Source organism: Engraulis encrasicolus, chromosome 5 (assembly GCF_034702125.1).
Source record: "Engraulis encrasicolus isolate BLACKSEA-1 chromosome 5, IST_EnEncr_1.0, whole genome shotgun sequence".
Classification (NCBI taxonomy): domain Eukaryota; kingdom Metazoa; phylum Chordata; class Actinopteri; order Clupeiformes; family Engraulidae; genus Engraulis; species Engraulis encrasicolus.
Window position 1 is genome coordinate 8,647,968 of NC_085861.1, and position 15,847 is coordinate 8,663,814.

The window sequence follows — 15,847 nt, forward strand, 5'->3', positions numbered from 1 at the left end:
TCAACGCTCCCTTTTGCCTATTGGCTGACGCTGACCTAACCCCTACAGCAGTCCTCTAATCAGCTGCGCTTTAGTTAATCAGCTGCTGCTCGCAATTGGATGCTGGCTTTTGGCGCGCTTTATTTAAACTACCGAATTTGTTTTCCTGTCATTGCTTTTGCTGCTTGTTTTGCTGCGTGCATAGCTTCTTTTGGTGCTTGCTTGCGTTGTGTTTAAACTAAATATGTTTTTCTTTCTTATCAACAATAGGGTTTCGTCTTCTGGTAGGCTGTGCGCTTTTCTTCATTACATAGGCTTCATCTCTTTTGCCTTATCTCCCGATATGAGCTCACTGGTCATTATAGCCTACATTTTACGCACTACTTTTCTCGTGTCGTGCCGCCGAATTTCTGGCGTTCAATCCGAGCTTCATGGATAGTTTATTTTGCTGGCAGTGAGTTCCCCATGTGAGCTGCCTTCGCTGATTTCAATATTGCATTTCCACTGCTTTTTGCGCGTTTGGAAGTAATGATGATGTGCTGTTTGGACGATATGCACTGTACCCGGCCGCGCTACGTCAGCAGATATTAATACTCTGATGGCTTGTCTTAAATTAACTAGGTTTCTTTGTCTCGAGATCGGAGCTGGTCGCTAACTGTTGCACATAGCTTTTAATAATTGTTGTTTTCTTTAGTTAAGTGGACCCTTTTGTCCACTCTCTCTGACGTTAAACCATAGATTGCTGCTTAACGCCTGTTTTGAGTGCATAGTCGGCTGTTTTTTCTCCAGTTGCTTACTAGATATGGTTTCATTACACTCAACAGAGGCTGATTATTTCGGTTGGCTGCCCATTGCATTTGCCCTGTGCAGGGGCTATACCGGTAGTAGGGCTTGTTGTGAGGTGGCAAATCATGTAGGAATACTCCAAATACATTCACGTGAGTCGTGGTAAATTGAGTCGTCTTTTGTTCTTTCGCGGGCTATACATCTTGCATATCGATACGGTGCATAATCTGACGAGATGCGTTTTTGCCTTGTGCTCCGAAACTGTTAATTAAATTGGCTCCCTTTGAACATAACCTATAGTTGACGATGCGATTAGGCTATCCTAGGCTTTGTATTGCTGCATTACTTCACGGTCATCGCCGTTCATCTGATGTGCTGTAACAAGCCGCAGGTGTGTTCAATCATCCTTGGCGCGACGGACGCTGGAACCGTGCATTCGGGACTGTTGGTTATTTTTGTAATTGGGAGACTCTAGGTGTCCCGTAGTTGCTCCTTATTTCACTGGTATCGGTATGTTATTCCTGTTTTCCTGCGGTCATTTCAATAGTCAATTTTGTAAGTATTGATTAGGCCCAGTGTTCGGATGGACACCCACGGCGCGTTCGCTTGAGGAGTGGCAACCCTGTCTAATGCAATTTCGTACTACGTCACGAAAATAATCTATAATATTCGTGATATCTTATAGGAGAGCCCCATTTTCGTGACAGGGCTGCGTTTCCACAACCCATGTATTTCAATGCGGCGTTGGCTGGTCCAGCATTTTCCATGGCACTCCTGATGTACTGAATTCGTAAGCGCCAAACCGCTTGATAGTTTTGGGGGGTTTCCGTGGGCTCCATCATGTTGTCTCTGCTGCATTACTGTATAAGTATGCCTACTGTAGGCCTGTTTGGCCAGTTGTGCTAGCTCTGTATCCTAGACTATGAATGTTCTTGTGAACCATTGCTTCATGTTTGCTAGTCTAGGTGCTTGCAGTGTGTACAGTCATAGTCCTGGCTGGGCTGTGTAGGTACTCTGGCTGTGGCCTGGCTTTAGTGTGGTTGCTGCTTCACTCAGTGCTGGTGCCCTGTTTCGTGCTGGTATGTAGTCAGTCCTTTTTTGGCCAGTGTAGTGTAAGTATTTTGTCTGGAGTCCGTCATTACTACTAGCAAGGGGTGCATTGTCTTTGTTACTGGCTGATGTAGGCTGTGCTGGCATGGCTATACTGCTCATCTGTTAAAACCTGGTTATATGCCTAACCGCGACCTTGCATGGCTGTGCATCTTCCTGCTAGCTCGGTTTGGCTGTGCAATAGTGCGTGTGTTGCCTGTATGGCATTATTAGCGCTTCCCCTCATTCCAGTCACTATGGTTAAATGGCAACATATATCTGCATAGTAAAATATCAACTGTAGGCTATTGTTATGTAATATTGTAGTGGCGTTCATGTTTGGTCATATTTAGCACGTTTAGGCCTTGTCATGCTTATGGAGCCATGTCGTGGCCTCGGCTGGGGGAGGCTGCATCAGTGGTCATGTCGGCAGCGTCCTTTATACAATCAGTGTAGATCATGTTGGGTTCAGGATGTTGCCGTGTCCGTATAATTTTGTTGATTTTGTCTGTCTTTGCTGCCAACTGCACGTATAGGCCTTGCTAATGCTGTTAGCTTCTGTGGTCTGTTGGCATTGTTCCCCGTGTAGTCATGGTGGCGCTGTTAGCTCATAGTCTGAATTAGCTCTGCTTGCTCGGCAAGTGTACTCTGTAGTGCTGCTCATGTTTTTGTTACTGGTCGCCTGTGTTGCTTCGTAGGACGGTAATCGTGCTGTCTGGCTAATGTTCGCCCTGTTAGCATGTTGACTCTGTTGTTCATGGTAGCATTGATTGCCCTGAGTAGTCCATGTGCTGCAATTGCTATTGGCTCATACTCTGTCTAACTCCAGCTTGCTCACATAGTTTAACTGCATCGGGTCCTGCGCCCGCCTCCAGTCATATTATCTATATGCTGTCAGATCTGCTGGATTGTATTGTGCAGCTACCGTAACTACAGTGTGGGATCACTTGGTTTAGTCTAACGGCTGCTTCATTGGTCGGTCTAGTGTCTAGGCAGCGGCTGCCCGCTCATATTGTGTCAATGTAGCTTATGCTGACTGTCGCCATCTCCGGTCTCCTTGCTGCTCTCGGATAGGCTTTACCTACAGCAGTATCTGTCCATCATTCTAGCTTGGTTGCCGTCATCGAGGTCCAGCTTATTGTGTTTTGTCATGTGGTCCTTGCCAGCCTGCTGTTTTTCCGGATCCTAGAGTAGCACCGATCCCGACGATCAGCCCATCTGATGCTGGCTGCCTGGCCCATTTAAAGCTGCTTCCCGCCTGGCTAGCCGGTTTACTGCTGCTGGCTGCTCGCCTAACCCATTGCTGCTGCTGCCCGCTTAACCCATTGCTGCTGCTGCCCGCTTAACCCATTGCTGCTGCTGCCCGCTTAACCCATTGCTGCTGCTGCCCGCTTAACCCATTGCTGCTGCTGCTGCCCGCCTAGCCCAATGTCGCTGATGCCCACCAAGCCCATTTGCTGCCAGCCTAGCCTATCTACTGCCCCTGGTCTGGTGTACGTTACCCTAATGAATCTTGGCCATTGTATTTAGCCATCTTTGACAGCATTTTCTTATTACATCTTTTCATAATTCATTCTGTCCAACAGCCTATCTAGTCTATTATCTTACCTGTGTCTACTCTCAGCTGGTGGCATGGGGCGCTTAACCGCTAGTCTTGTGTGTTTTAGCTGCGGCCAAGCAATACGCAATGCTGGCAGGTAATTACATTTTACGCTACTTATTTGCTGGTGACTTTAAAAAAAAAAAAGGCTAATAATAAAAAACATAAATACAATTAAAAAAAAAAAAAAAAAAAACTACAGGCCCATGTAACTGCTGCAGGCCTTGCCACCGCCTCTGGGCACGCTTTTTCTGCTTTTTTTTTCTATCTGTATTGGCCACAATCTATCTGTATTGGCCACAATCTGGCATATAGCTGCCATAGCGGCTGAAACGGCAATACATGTAAACAATCAATCAACATCTTTAACTGCTGCTGGGCAAGCTTTTTGTTAACTGCTGCTGGGCTAGCTTTTTATTTTGCTGCTGCTGGGCTAGCTTTTCATTTTGCTGCTGCTGGGCAAGTAAATACTCTGTCTCGGACCATATTCCGGTCTAGCATAGCACTTCTCTTTAAACATCAGGTATTACCGCAGTTCCATAACTAATGTCACGATATTCATTAATCGTTATTCACATTTGGTGGAGTAATATTCTGTTTCGGGGGGTTGTAGATGCCCCGTTTCCAACTAATCCAATTGTTTGGGCTGCGTTTTTGGTATGGTCTGTTTGGGGGGTATGTTGCCTTTCCAGCTAAATGGAAGGCACTCCACCTGAGGATGCTGCTGTTCCCTGTCTTGGCTTCCATGGAGCTCATGGAGAAGCCGGGGAGCTTCCTCCGAACAGAGCCATACCGCCAAACACAAATATGCAATCAGAAATAAAGCTTCTGAAATGTATCTCTGTTTCTCGTCTCATTTTTGACTAGAGTGGATCTGACAGAACTACATTTTATGTTATTACAGGTACATGCATTATAATATACAGTTTAAGTCTATTACATAAAATGCAACTGAATGAGCTTCTTACAAAGAATACTTTTCCTTCATCTCAATTTAAAGAAATGTTCACCTGTCAATGAACAATTCAATAAACATTGCATGTTACACTTGTACATTGTCATAACGTTAATGTACAGTGGTGCTCATATGTTTACATACCCCAGCAGAATATACGCTTCCCCTGCGATTTCTCACAAAATATGAAGGATTACACAAAACTTTTTTTTCACTCATTGCTAGTGACTGGCTTAAGACATTTATTAGCGATCTTCTGTGTTTACTTTTTCAAAAGCATGATCACAACCCAAACTACCCAAATGACCCTGTTCAAAAGTTTACATACCCTAGTTTCTGATGCTGAATATGGCCCTGTTTAACATCAAGGACCGCTCTAAATTGTTTGTGGTAGTTGTGGATAAGGCTCTTAATCTTCTCAGATGACAAAACAGCACATTCTTCCTGGCAGAATGGTTGTTTCCTATAATATCTTTGGGTGTCTTGCTGGAACCTCACATTTGAGGTTTCCCCTGAGTGGCTCAATGATGTTGAAATCAGGAGAGTGAGATGGTCGCTCAAAAACCTTCATTTTATTCTTTCTGAAGCTAATGACGGGTCGATTTGGCTTCCTGTGTCGAAATATTGTCATGTTGGCACTGTTGGAATTTCAATTCAGAAATGCAATATGAGGGGGTTTGGTTGGAATCAAGCCATTGGGCAAGGGAATCATAACATTGCAATGATCATTGCAAGGGAAATTGTTCAGGAGGCATAGGACAACCAAAAAATAACTTCAGGGGAAATATAGGACAACATTAAAACATGTTTTAAACTGTACAGCAAAGAGGCACTTGAGGGAAGATGGGCTGTTGGGGGTTGCCAGGAGAAAGCCATTACTACAAAAATGCAAACATGTTATTTTGCATATGATACACCATAGCATGGTGAGAAGCATCAGAATGCCTGTGACAAAGTCATTTGGAAAAATGAGATCAATATGGAACTTTTTTCAGCCAATATAATCAGTACCATTTGGAGAACAGTCAACGGAGCCTATGATGAAAGTTACACCATCCCTTCTGTGAAACATGGTCATGGACCACTGATGTCATGGGGACATTTGAGTTACAAATGCACTATACGTTTGGTCCATACTCACAGAATGATGAATACATTGCCCTGTGAAAAATACTGGAGGAAACTTGACACTCATCAGCCTTGAAACTGCACATGGTCCATTGTTTGGACATGCCAACATGACAATATTTCAACACAGAAAGCCAAATCAACCCGTCATTAGCTTCAGAAAGAATAAAATTACGTTTTTGAGCGATCACTCTCCTGATCACAACATCATTGAGCCATTCAGGGGAAAACTCAAATGTGAGGTTCCAGCAAGACACCCAAAAATATTATAGGAAACAACCATTCTACCAGGAAGAATGTGCTGTTTTGTCGTCTGAGAACATTAAGAGCCTTATCCACAATTACCACAAACAATTTAGAGGGGTCCCTGATGTTAAACAGGGCCATATTCAGCATCAGAAACTAGGGTATGTAAACTTTTGAACAGGGTCATTTGGGTAGTTTGGGTTGTGATCATGCTTTTGAAAGAGTAAACACAGAAGATTGCTAATAAATATCTTAAGCCAGTCACTAGCAATGAGTTTAAAAAAAAGGTTTTGTGTAATCTTTCATAGTTTGTGAGAAATTGCCAAGAAAGCGTATATTTTGCTGGGGTATGTAAACATATGAGCACTACTGTACATCAGTGGTTCCCAAACTGAGGTTGATATCGAAATGTTAAATAAATTACTTGAATTTTGAATTTAAACATTTATTGAGCAACTTCATTTAAAGTTCAAGTTATTTTATTTGTCTCACATGTTATTTGTAGTAAAATGATGGTGGGGTCATCAAGTCTGAATCCAAAGAAATAAGTAATACAACAAAAATGATAAATAAAATAGATCAGTGTTCAGCAGTCTTACTGCCTGGGGGTAAAAACTCCTCAGTCTTTCTGTACGTGCATGGATGTTACGCAGTCGTCTTCAGGACTTAAGCAAGATGAAGGGGTTTGAGTTGGGGTGCGAGGCATCCTGCATTATTTTCTTGACCCTGGCTCCCACCCTCTTTGTATACCCATGAGGCTTGGTAGGTCAGCTCTGATAGTGTACACCACTCTGTCCCTCTGTCCACGTCTTGTGCAGCTTCCAAACCAAGCCGTAATACAGCCTGTCAACACACTTTCCACTGCTGATGAATAGAAGGTGGTCAGGGTGGGAGTGGAGATCCTCCTCAGTAGGCGGAGAAAGTACAGCCGATTCCTAGATTTCACTGTCAGGTGTTGAATGTGCAGTGATTTCACACACTATATAAAAATATTATTAAAAAATAAAAGGTACATTAGCATGCTGTAAATACACTTGCAGTGTTACATTTTAGGGTTTTTCAAACATGCATAAGGTTTAATGACCTGCCCTAGCATAGCAGGAAATCACCAAAATTAGACATTGTGTAAATCTACTGCTTGGTCCCCACATGGACATTGCAGGGTGATGACATCAGTATGAATAATCAATAAGGGGCGGAGTTAGATGATGTAAGATGTCCTCACTTTGACCACTGGATGCCTGTCCCCGCAATCTTGCGAGAGAACAGGTGTCTGACTAATTTTAAAGGGACACTGTGTGAGATTTTTAGTTGTTCATTTCCAGAATTCATGCTGCCCATTCACTAATGTTACCTTTTTCATGAATATTTACCACCACCATCATCAAATTCTAAGTATTCATTATGACTGGAAAAATTGCACTTTTCATACATGAAAAGGGGGATCTTCTCCATGGTCCGCCATTTTTAATGTCCTAAAATGTTTAATATTTGTTTATTACTTAGTAAACTTTCATGTAAAGATCAAATTTGGCAATAGGGAGCCTAGTTTCTATGAGCAGCATAGTTGCAGTACCTTTTTTGACCATTTCCTGCACAGTGTCCCTTTAAGGATAAAGTGTGTATAGTCCATTTCAAGTGCTTGGCCTACTACTGAGTCAAAATGCAATCCTTCTATGCAATCCCCACATCTGTACCATGCTTAGAAAGGGGTGTCCCCATGAGTGACCATCATGACATGGGTCCTCACAAGGTAAGAAATGGCAGGATGTGTGTGTGTGCGCGCGCGCACGCCACACACACACACACACACACACACACACACACACACACACACACACACACACGGCATGTTGGCTACTGGTAATGCAATACTGTATAAACCCGATTCCAAAAACGTTGAAACACTTTTGCCAATTTTGACAACCTTGAATGCATACATAGGCCTATGATTGACAATTGGGAAAAGTCAACATGTCAATTCTTGACACCAAGCAATATTACTATTTGCAGGTAACAGGGTAATCTAAAATGAATCAAATGTCCAAGAAAAGCAATATTACTATTTGCAGGTAACGGGGTAATCTAAAATGAATCAAATGTCCAAGAAGTTGGGACAAACAAGGCAGAGCATTTTAAAACGACCTATAACATGACTGCCCAAATGATAACAGTCAGAAAAATGTTCTGACGTAGACACAATGTTAAGTGTGTGATGTGTATGAGAGATTGAACTGATCAAACTGCACAAACAAGCCAATATTTCTACTATGAAATTAATTAATAACACGCACAGTCACTTCAACAATGACATCTGTTGGTTGCCCATACACAACACAATATAGCCTACTATAAATGCATATCATGCAAATGTGTTATCTTTGCACAATGCCTCTCCATTCAAATGTAGTGTTTGCACAATCGGCACACATTAAAATAATACAGTAAACTTAGATAGACTAGCCTACAGGAAAACGAGACACCATACCGCATTCAAATGGCAGAAATTCACATAGCAGGTAACCCATGTCATTGCAAAGCACACGTATCCCAACAGACACACTGTAATAACGTTTTTATTATAGCCTACCTGCCACACCGGCTAACTAATACGGCAAACACATGGCCTGTATCATGTCTTTTTGAATTAACCCTCAAACGACCGGTCTGTTTTTGCGACTAATCTGACCGAGCGGGGTCATTTATGACCCCAAGGAGTTTATATAGAAATACCACTATATAAATTATTTTTTGGGGTTCATTCAAATTTATTTACATCTTGCTCATACTTGTCCCTCATCTAAAGCAAAAAAATGTGAATTTGAACATTTTATTGTTTTGCTAAAAATTAGTCAAATGTATATGCTAAATATGATGTATGCCCTCATTTACATATGTAAACATCAAAATATAAAAAACATCCAATACATTTGTTTCTTCTCTATCATCAGTAATCAACCGAGAAAGTTTCATGATGATATCTATCATTTACATTTCTTAGCCTATTCACTTTTAGTAGCCTTACCATGATAATACAGTATTTTTATGCTAATCTTGGAAATTGCTCAAAGTGAAACTTTGGGGAACCAAGCTAAATTCTATCCATTAGGCCGATAGATGATATTTCTGCAATAAAACTTTAGGGTACTCAACATTTCTGGGTTCATGGAATCACAAGATCAGAGAATATGGTAATTTACATAGACAAAACCATGTCTCAAACATATAACCTTATGCACACTCAAAATTTCTGTGAAACTTTTTCTGGACATTGTAGCTGTGTAAAGGTGTCTTCCATATGTATTAGAGCAAAGAAGTGATTCAACTGATGCTTCAGCCTTTGTATAGCCATATAATAAGGAAAATTCTAAAAACGCCATTGATTTCTACACTGATGACTTGTTTCCTCCCTCTTTGTTCATCAGGATGACTTCCATTTCATATTCTCGTCATGTGTCTAGGACCACTGTGCCATGATATCAACAAATATGGAGCAATAACAGAGGAAATGCTACCTGGGTGCCCTCACAATATGCTTTGTTGGCTATCGCAGGGGTGCCCTATTTCTTTATATGATATAATATATTTTAATACTATAAATGTTTATATTATGAACATTTTAGGTCTGCTGACCATGGCCTGCCCCAAGACACAAAATACAAAAAACAGAGTTTGAAAATTACAACAACAATGGACATTATAATGTTGAGTATCTCATGGATCCTCTCGGGGTCATAAATGACCCCAGAGGTGTTTTGATGATAAATCCCATATAGATGATCCAAATCTCACAGAAATCATTCACAACATGCACAACATATGTATTGACAAACTCCTAGAAGGACAAGTGTTTCTGATGAAAATTGCAGAAATGGTGTATGAAAATATGTGCCGGGGGTCATAAATGACCCCAGTTGGTCGCTTTAGGGTTAATGACTGCAATACCATCGATAATAATGCCGTTTTACTAGCTAGTACCTAAACTCACTGGCAGAAATTCACATAGCAGGTAACCCATGTCATTGCAAAGCACACGTATCCCAAACAAACACACTGTAATAACGTTTTCATTATAGCCCCACACCGGCTAACTAATACAGCAAACACATGGCCTGTATCGTGTCTTTTTGAATTAATGACTGCAATACCATCGATAATAATGCCGTTTTACTAGCTAGTACCTAAACTATGACAAGGCACTGGCAGACAGAGATTCGGATACGCAGCCTGCATTGATGCAATGATGTATTTGTCGTGGTTGGAAACTTATCGAAACCTTGTAGAGCTTGTCTCGCATGCTGGCTCGCACGCGACCGACAAGCTCTCCCCCGGCAATGCTGGCACTTTACACATGTCCCGAATTGTAGTGGTTTTCTCCCCGCTTGATGCTTCTTCCTTCGTCCTGGAAGAAGGAGGTGAAGCTGGAGAGGGATACTGCCATCCTGTCAAATTCCAACTGTCAAAGTTGCCTGAATGACGTTAGTTTCGTGGGACGCAGTTGTAGTGCCTTGACTACTTCACAGAACAACTAACTATACTATAACTATATTTTCCAGGGCCAAGCTAACTATTCCTATTCCACCGCTATCATATGTGAAATCCAGCGCACGTGTCAAATGGAATCGTGAGTTAGCTTGACTAGCCCATTAAAAATTTAGCCTGCCATCCTGTCAAATTCCAACTGTCAAAGTTGCCTGAATGACGTTAGTTTCGTGGGACGCAGTTGTAGTCCCTTGACTACTTCACAGAACAACTAACTATACTATAACTATATTTTCCAGGGCCAAGCTAACTATTCCTATTCCACCGCTAAATATTCCACAAGCTAACTATTCCTATTCCACTAAAGCTGGCCTTACACTGTGCGACTTTTGCCCCGATTTGGCACTCGCACGACTTTTAGAGAGTCGGGACGATTTCTTGCTCAATCGCAGGTCAATCGTGAGTCTCGCACCGTGCAGTGTACATGGGGTAACGACAAGCGATTTCGCCTCACGATCGTGCAATCGCAGGGTCGCAAGAAAATCAAAACGGTTTGAAATTCTGGTCGTGGCTCATGCGTAAATCGCACAGTTAAAGCAGTGCTACGACCCGATTTGACACTTCACATGCACAAATTAATAGGGCCGTGCAAATCGCTGTTAAGCGCGACCTCATCTCCACCTCAGGTGCGCATGTTCCCTCCTCTGCAGACCAGTTCAGTACCATCCAAAGAGTTCAGCCATTGATCATTCAAAATGACGTCACCATACCATCTGTTGTTTTGGATTAAATACCTCAGTGCCTTTCTGACTCGTACATGGTATGGACATACATGAATTCATAGTGGCCACGGTTGCTGACCTTTCTTTTGAGCTTGACTCGAATCATCTTATCGTCACCTTCATCACTTGGCAGAATGCTGGTTACAGTTGAACAATTAACAGGAACAGTGACACAAGGACCCTGTCAAGCGCGTTGGTGCCCTCTAAGCAAACACAGCAGCTTCAAAAAACAGATACTTTTGGCTATTACATGTTGCTCTAAAGAATTCAAACATTTCAGCTCTCCTGGAATGTCATCCAATTGCAAATTGTTGGTTACGCTTTCTTCAGGCAGTATTTTACCTTGTTATTTTGAATTTTGCGTTGGCAGGTGAAACAGATCTATAGTTTGCTTAATGGGCTTTCAGACAGCACGCAGCATCTTGCCGACGTCGGCTATTGGGCGGCAACATCGGGCAAACGTTGAGGCCTTTTTCTGCCTCACAATCGTCATGCCAATTAGGTTGGCTTTAGATCGGCAAAATAGCGGCAGGAAAGACGGTTTGCCAACTTAACCCCGACATCAGCAGTGCGACGCTTTGCCGATCAATTCCCTGCAGTTCCCTTCCGATGGTTTGCCTATGGTTTGCCAACCTGAGGGCCAAAACATACCAAGGCGGAACGGAACGGTACCGGGACGAACGCGGTCTTTCTGCCAGTTTTGGCCGGCGTGTTTTTCTCTGCCTTTCACACTGACAGCGTCGGCGTACGCGGCCAGTCCTATTCAAAACCCTCCCCACAGCCAAAGCTAGCATGCTACTTTGCCATTAATTTGAAAAAGACACCGCCGGTCGCCGGCGTGAAAAATACGCTCAAGTTCTATTTTCCAAATGCAGCGCGGCGTGGAGCTGGCTGCCGCGCCGCTGACGCTCGACTACCGCCGGTTGGTGTGTAAGGACAGATAGGTTTCAATGTATTTTCACCGACGCCGGTAAAAAAAACGCTGCCGTTCCGCGACGCTTTACCGCCTTGGTGTGTAAGACCCCTAACTCCACCAGAGACGGTTTAAATGCAGAGACGGCCAGCTCAACGTTCCTTCCTGTTATGACGTCGGCCACGCCCCTTTACGAGACTTTTATAATGGGCGCCTATGGGCGAATCTGAATACGACCAATGCCTTAATTCAGTGATACTCACTATTTTTTCCTCGAGCCACATCAGGAGAAAAAAATCAGGAGGAGAGCCGCATAGAGCGCAACACCCCCCCAACCCCCTTACTTTTTTTGGGGGGGGGGGGGGATTACATCATGATAGTGTTGGCCTCATTATACATGGTTGTAGTATTAGCTCACTTTTAAACATTAAAAGACACCTCTGCTGAAGGGCACTTTTACATCAAAGAGCAATGGGGCAGTTCAGTTTAACCTGGCGCTGACAGATGGTCAATACATGCAACCAGAGTCAAAACCAACACAAAAATAGAGGGACGAGTCCAGTTATTGTAAGACTGATGGTCTTGTTAACTTATTATTTATAAAAATGTGACGTCGCCGACAGCACTGAGTTCTATCAGCTGTCAATCAATGCCGTGCGGAGAGAGAGAGAGAGAGAGCGAAAGCGAGATAGAGAGGAAAGTTTAAGTTTCCCACTTGCAGCATTCCAACGCAACTCCACGTGCTTTGTTCGCGTTCTGCTTGCCTTCATTGCCCGTTTGACAGCGCCAGGTTAAACTGAAAATGAACAGCGATTTGGGAGGTGGTCACCAAGCAATCTGCGCGAGAGAGTTATGCCCCGTGTACATCGGGAGCGACCAACGCGAATGAAGCGACGGAAGTCATTCATTCTCTATGGAGGGTGCGCGACCAGCGATACCGGAGCGAATTCGCCAGGGGCGAAGCTTCTTGAGCGACCAGGGCGACTTTTGACGATTAAACTCAAGCTAATCTTAAGCGAATTCGCTATGACGCTGTTCGGCGAAAACCAATCGGAACGTTCATATCGAGGAATGTCCCAGGCTGTCAAGACAGAGCCGTTATGTGATTAGCTGAATCAAACATGTCAGTGCAGCGTCCAGAGCGAATAAAACGAATTCATGGCGAAACTTCAACTACCCCAGCTACCCGGTCGCGTTGGTAGCGCTTGATGTACACGGGGCATTACACCAGGCGCGAAAATGAACAGCGATTTGCGATGTGGTCACTAACAATGCAATCTGCGCGAGAGAGTTAGACTACAACAGGCGCGCGCGTGAAGGATGTTTGCCGAATTAGGTTAAGTTTCGGCGCTCTTTTCTCTGCTGATAGACGACCCCCAGCCATTTAGAATGTAAAGCCGTCTATTTTTTAAATAATGCAAAACTAAGCCACCAATGAAAATGTGAACAAACGTCCATAAAAATGACAGCCAATGCATTTTCAAATAAGATCTGTGATTGATTTTCGCGGCTCACTTCAGAGGGGAAATGTGGCTTGCTGCGCGCGCCCGAGTCAATTTTGTCAGTAAATAAACAAGGACGCATGGGGTGCGGGTCAGCCAGCTGGAAAAAAAGAGATCTTGATGTAGACGTGCCCATAGCCTTGCCTACTTGGCGTGATGCAGATGACTGTGATGCGTGTTAATTGTATATGTATGAAGGCATGGCAGATTTTAAATGCAGGTCTGTTGATTGTGTTGGGCTATAATATTTTTTCTATAACCTTGCGAGCCGCCAAGTCAGGCGTCACGAGCCGCGCAATGAGTAACAGGGCCTTAATTCATGGGTGGAGCGTCTAGTGCGGGCCACTGCCATGGAATGCCAAGAATGATTGACAGCGGTGCAGAATATTTGCTTTCCGTGAAAACAGGAGCGGTTGATAAGTAGCCCTGCATTAATTGACGTTTATTTTTGTTATGTTGTTACATTGTAGGCCCTAGTTCACATCTACTTTGCACGTCTGTTGTGAAATAGTAGCCTAATTTCGGCAAATTATTAAAAGCTTGATGCTCATTTCTGCATGTTTCAGTTTCAGTGCTGTCTATTAAGTAGCCTGTTTTTCGCCGCTCCCCAGTCGGGTTTATAGCCTAAATCTAGTGAGACACAATACCATGACTGCAAATAAATGACAACAGTTGGGTGGCAAATGCATATGTTAGGCTACTGCTTCAGGTTAAATGAGCCTATTATCGACTTCATTCAATAGGCGACTGTTTGCAGCAGTCTGTGTTGTATGACACTTCAGCATCATCTCATCCAGTCAACTGTTAAACGAAATGCAGGTTGCGCCAGGCAGGGCAAAAGTTAGCGGAGATGGCTGGTTAACTCGGACATTAGCCTATAGCCTATTTAGCAAATATTGTATTAGTAGTTCAGATACACTGCGCTCTTCCGTGTGGTGCGTCTCCAGTTGAATAAAGGGGAGAAAGTGGATCGCACTCGGGTTCTTCTTTTCTTCTTTTTATTTTTTACATAGCAGCAAGAGTGTAGACAAACGTTTTGGCTGCTGCCTTCGTCAGTGTCTCCAATTCTGCTGCTATGTAAAAAAATAGAAGAAAAGAACAACCATAAGTGCGATCCACTGTCTCACCTTCTAAAGCCGGGCATACACTGTGCGATATTTTCACGCGTGGGTCTTAAGCTTCTGCTCACACTGCACGATGGAATTTCACTGTTTAAAAGTTCACAGCTTACGACTCACGTCCTCACACTACTAGAGGTGCTTAACTCGAATCTTTGAGGCGTCCGGATTGATTGGATCATTCCAAGGAGGGTATCCGGATTAGACGGATCACTTATTTAAAATAAATAAAAATAATGTATTTTTTAAAACGTTTCTGCCGTTAAGTAGCTATGCGCCTCGCCTTTGTTGTTCCATTTATCAATTCACGTTGATAAATCAAAGAGTAAGACAGTTTGATCAACAAAACTCACTTTATGAATGTAACAGTTCCTAAACTCATGCTGCGATCCGACCCACCTGGGTCTCCTCACTAAACATGAAACCACAACTCGAACAGCCTTTGGCAGCAGTGAAACGGCATGTTCCCGATTTTGCAATAAATACTGTGTGTGTTTGTATTTAAGAAGACTAAAAGTCAAATATTTGGGAGCAGAAGTCTAGTTGAGCAGGGAGGATGGTCAGGAGGCGAGCAGCAGATGACCACTCGCTTCCGCTGCCGAGTTGCCTTGCGACTCACACACTCGTGGCAAAAACGAAACTTAAGCATTGATCCGATCCGTAGGGGATTCGCTGCTACCAACAACTCAGTCAGGATTCGTCTCACCGAGTCGCCGAGGGCGCCGCTGCTGAGTGACTCGGACGAGGGGAGTGACAGCAGCAGTGGCTTTGCTGTAACGCAGTGAGTGATAGTAGAGTCACGTCTGTAGACTATAATTTCCCTAAGAGTAGCCTACAGACTGAGATGTTAAAGCGTTGGCAGAGCACTATTAACATTAAAATGTAGACCTCAACAGAGTCAGAAGCACACGCATGAGAGGGGATCCGCGACTCAAACACTCAATTGGCCACAACATAGGCTGGACCAAAGAAACTCTAGAGAAAGAACAATCTCTTGGCGGGGAATGCATTGGCCACGGTGTAGTACGGGGGCGTTGCCTGAGGACACGAGTGGATGGAAAATTAACTCCCTTGCGCATGGTCATTGGTCAGTGGGTGCGATGGATGCCATTTTCGTACTCCCTTGCACATGGTCAGTGGGGGCGACACCATGATGGATAATTTGTGGCCAAGTAACGGCAGCTGTTGGTCAGCAGTAATTGCTGGGGGTAATTAAGGACAGCTGACAGACATTCATGCTGTCCTATGACCTGTTCCACAGTGAATA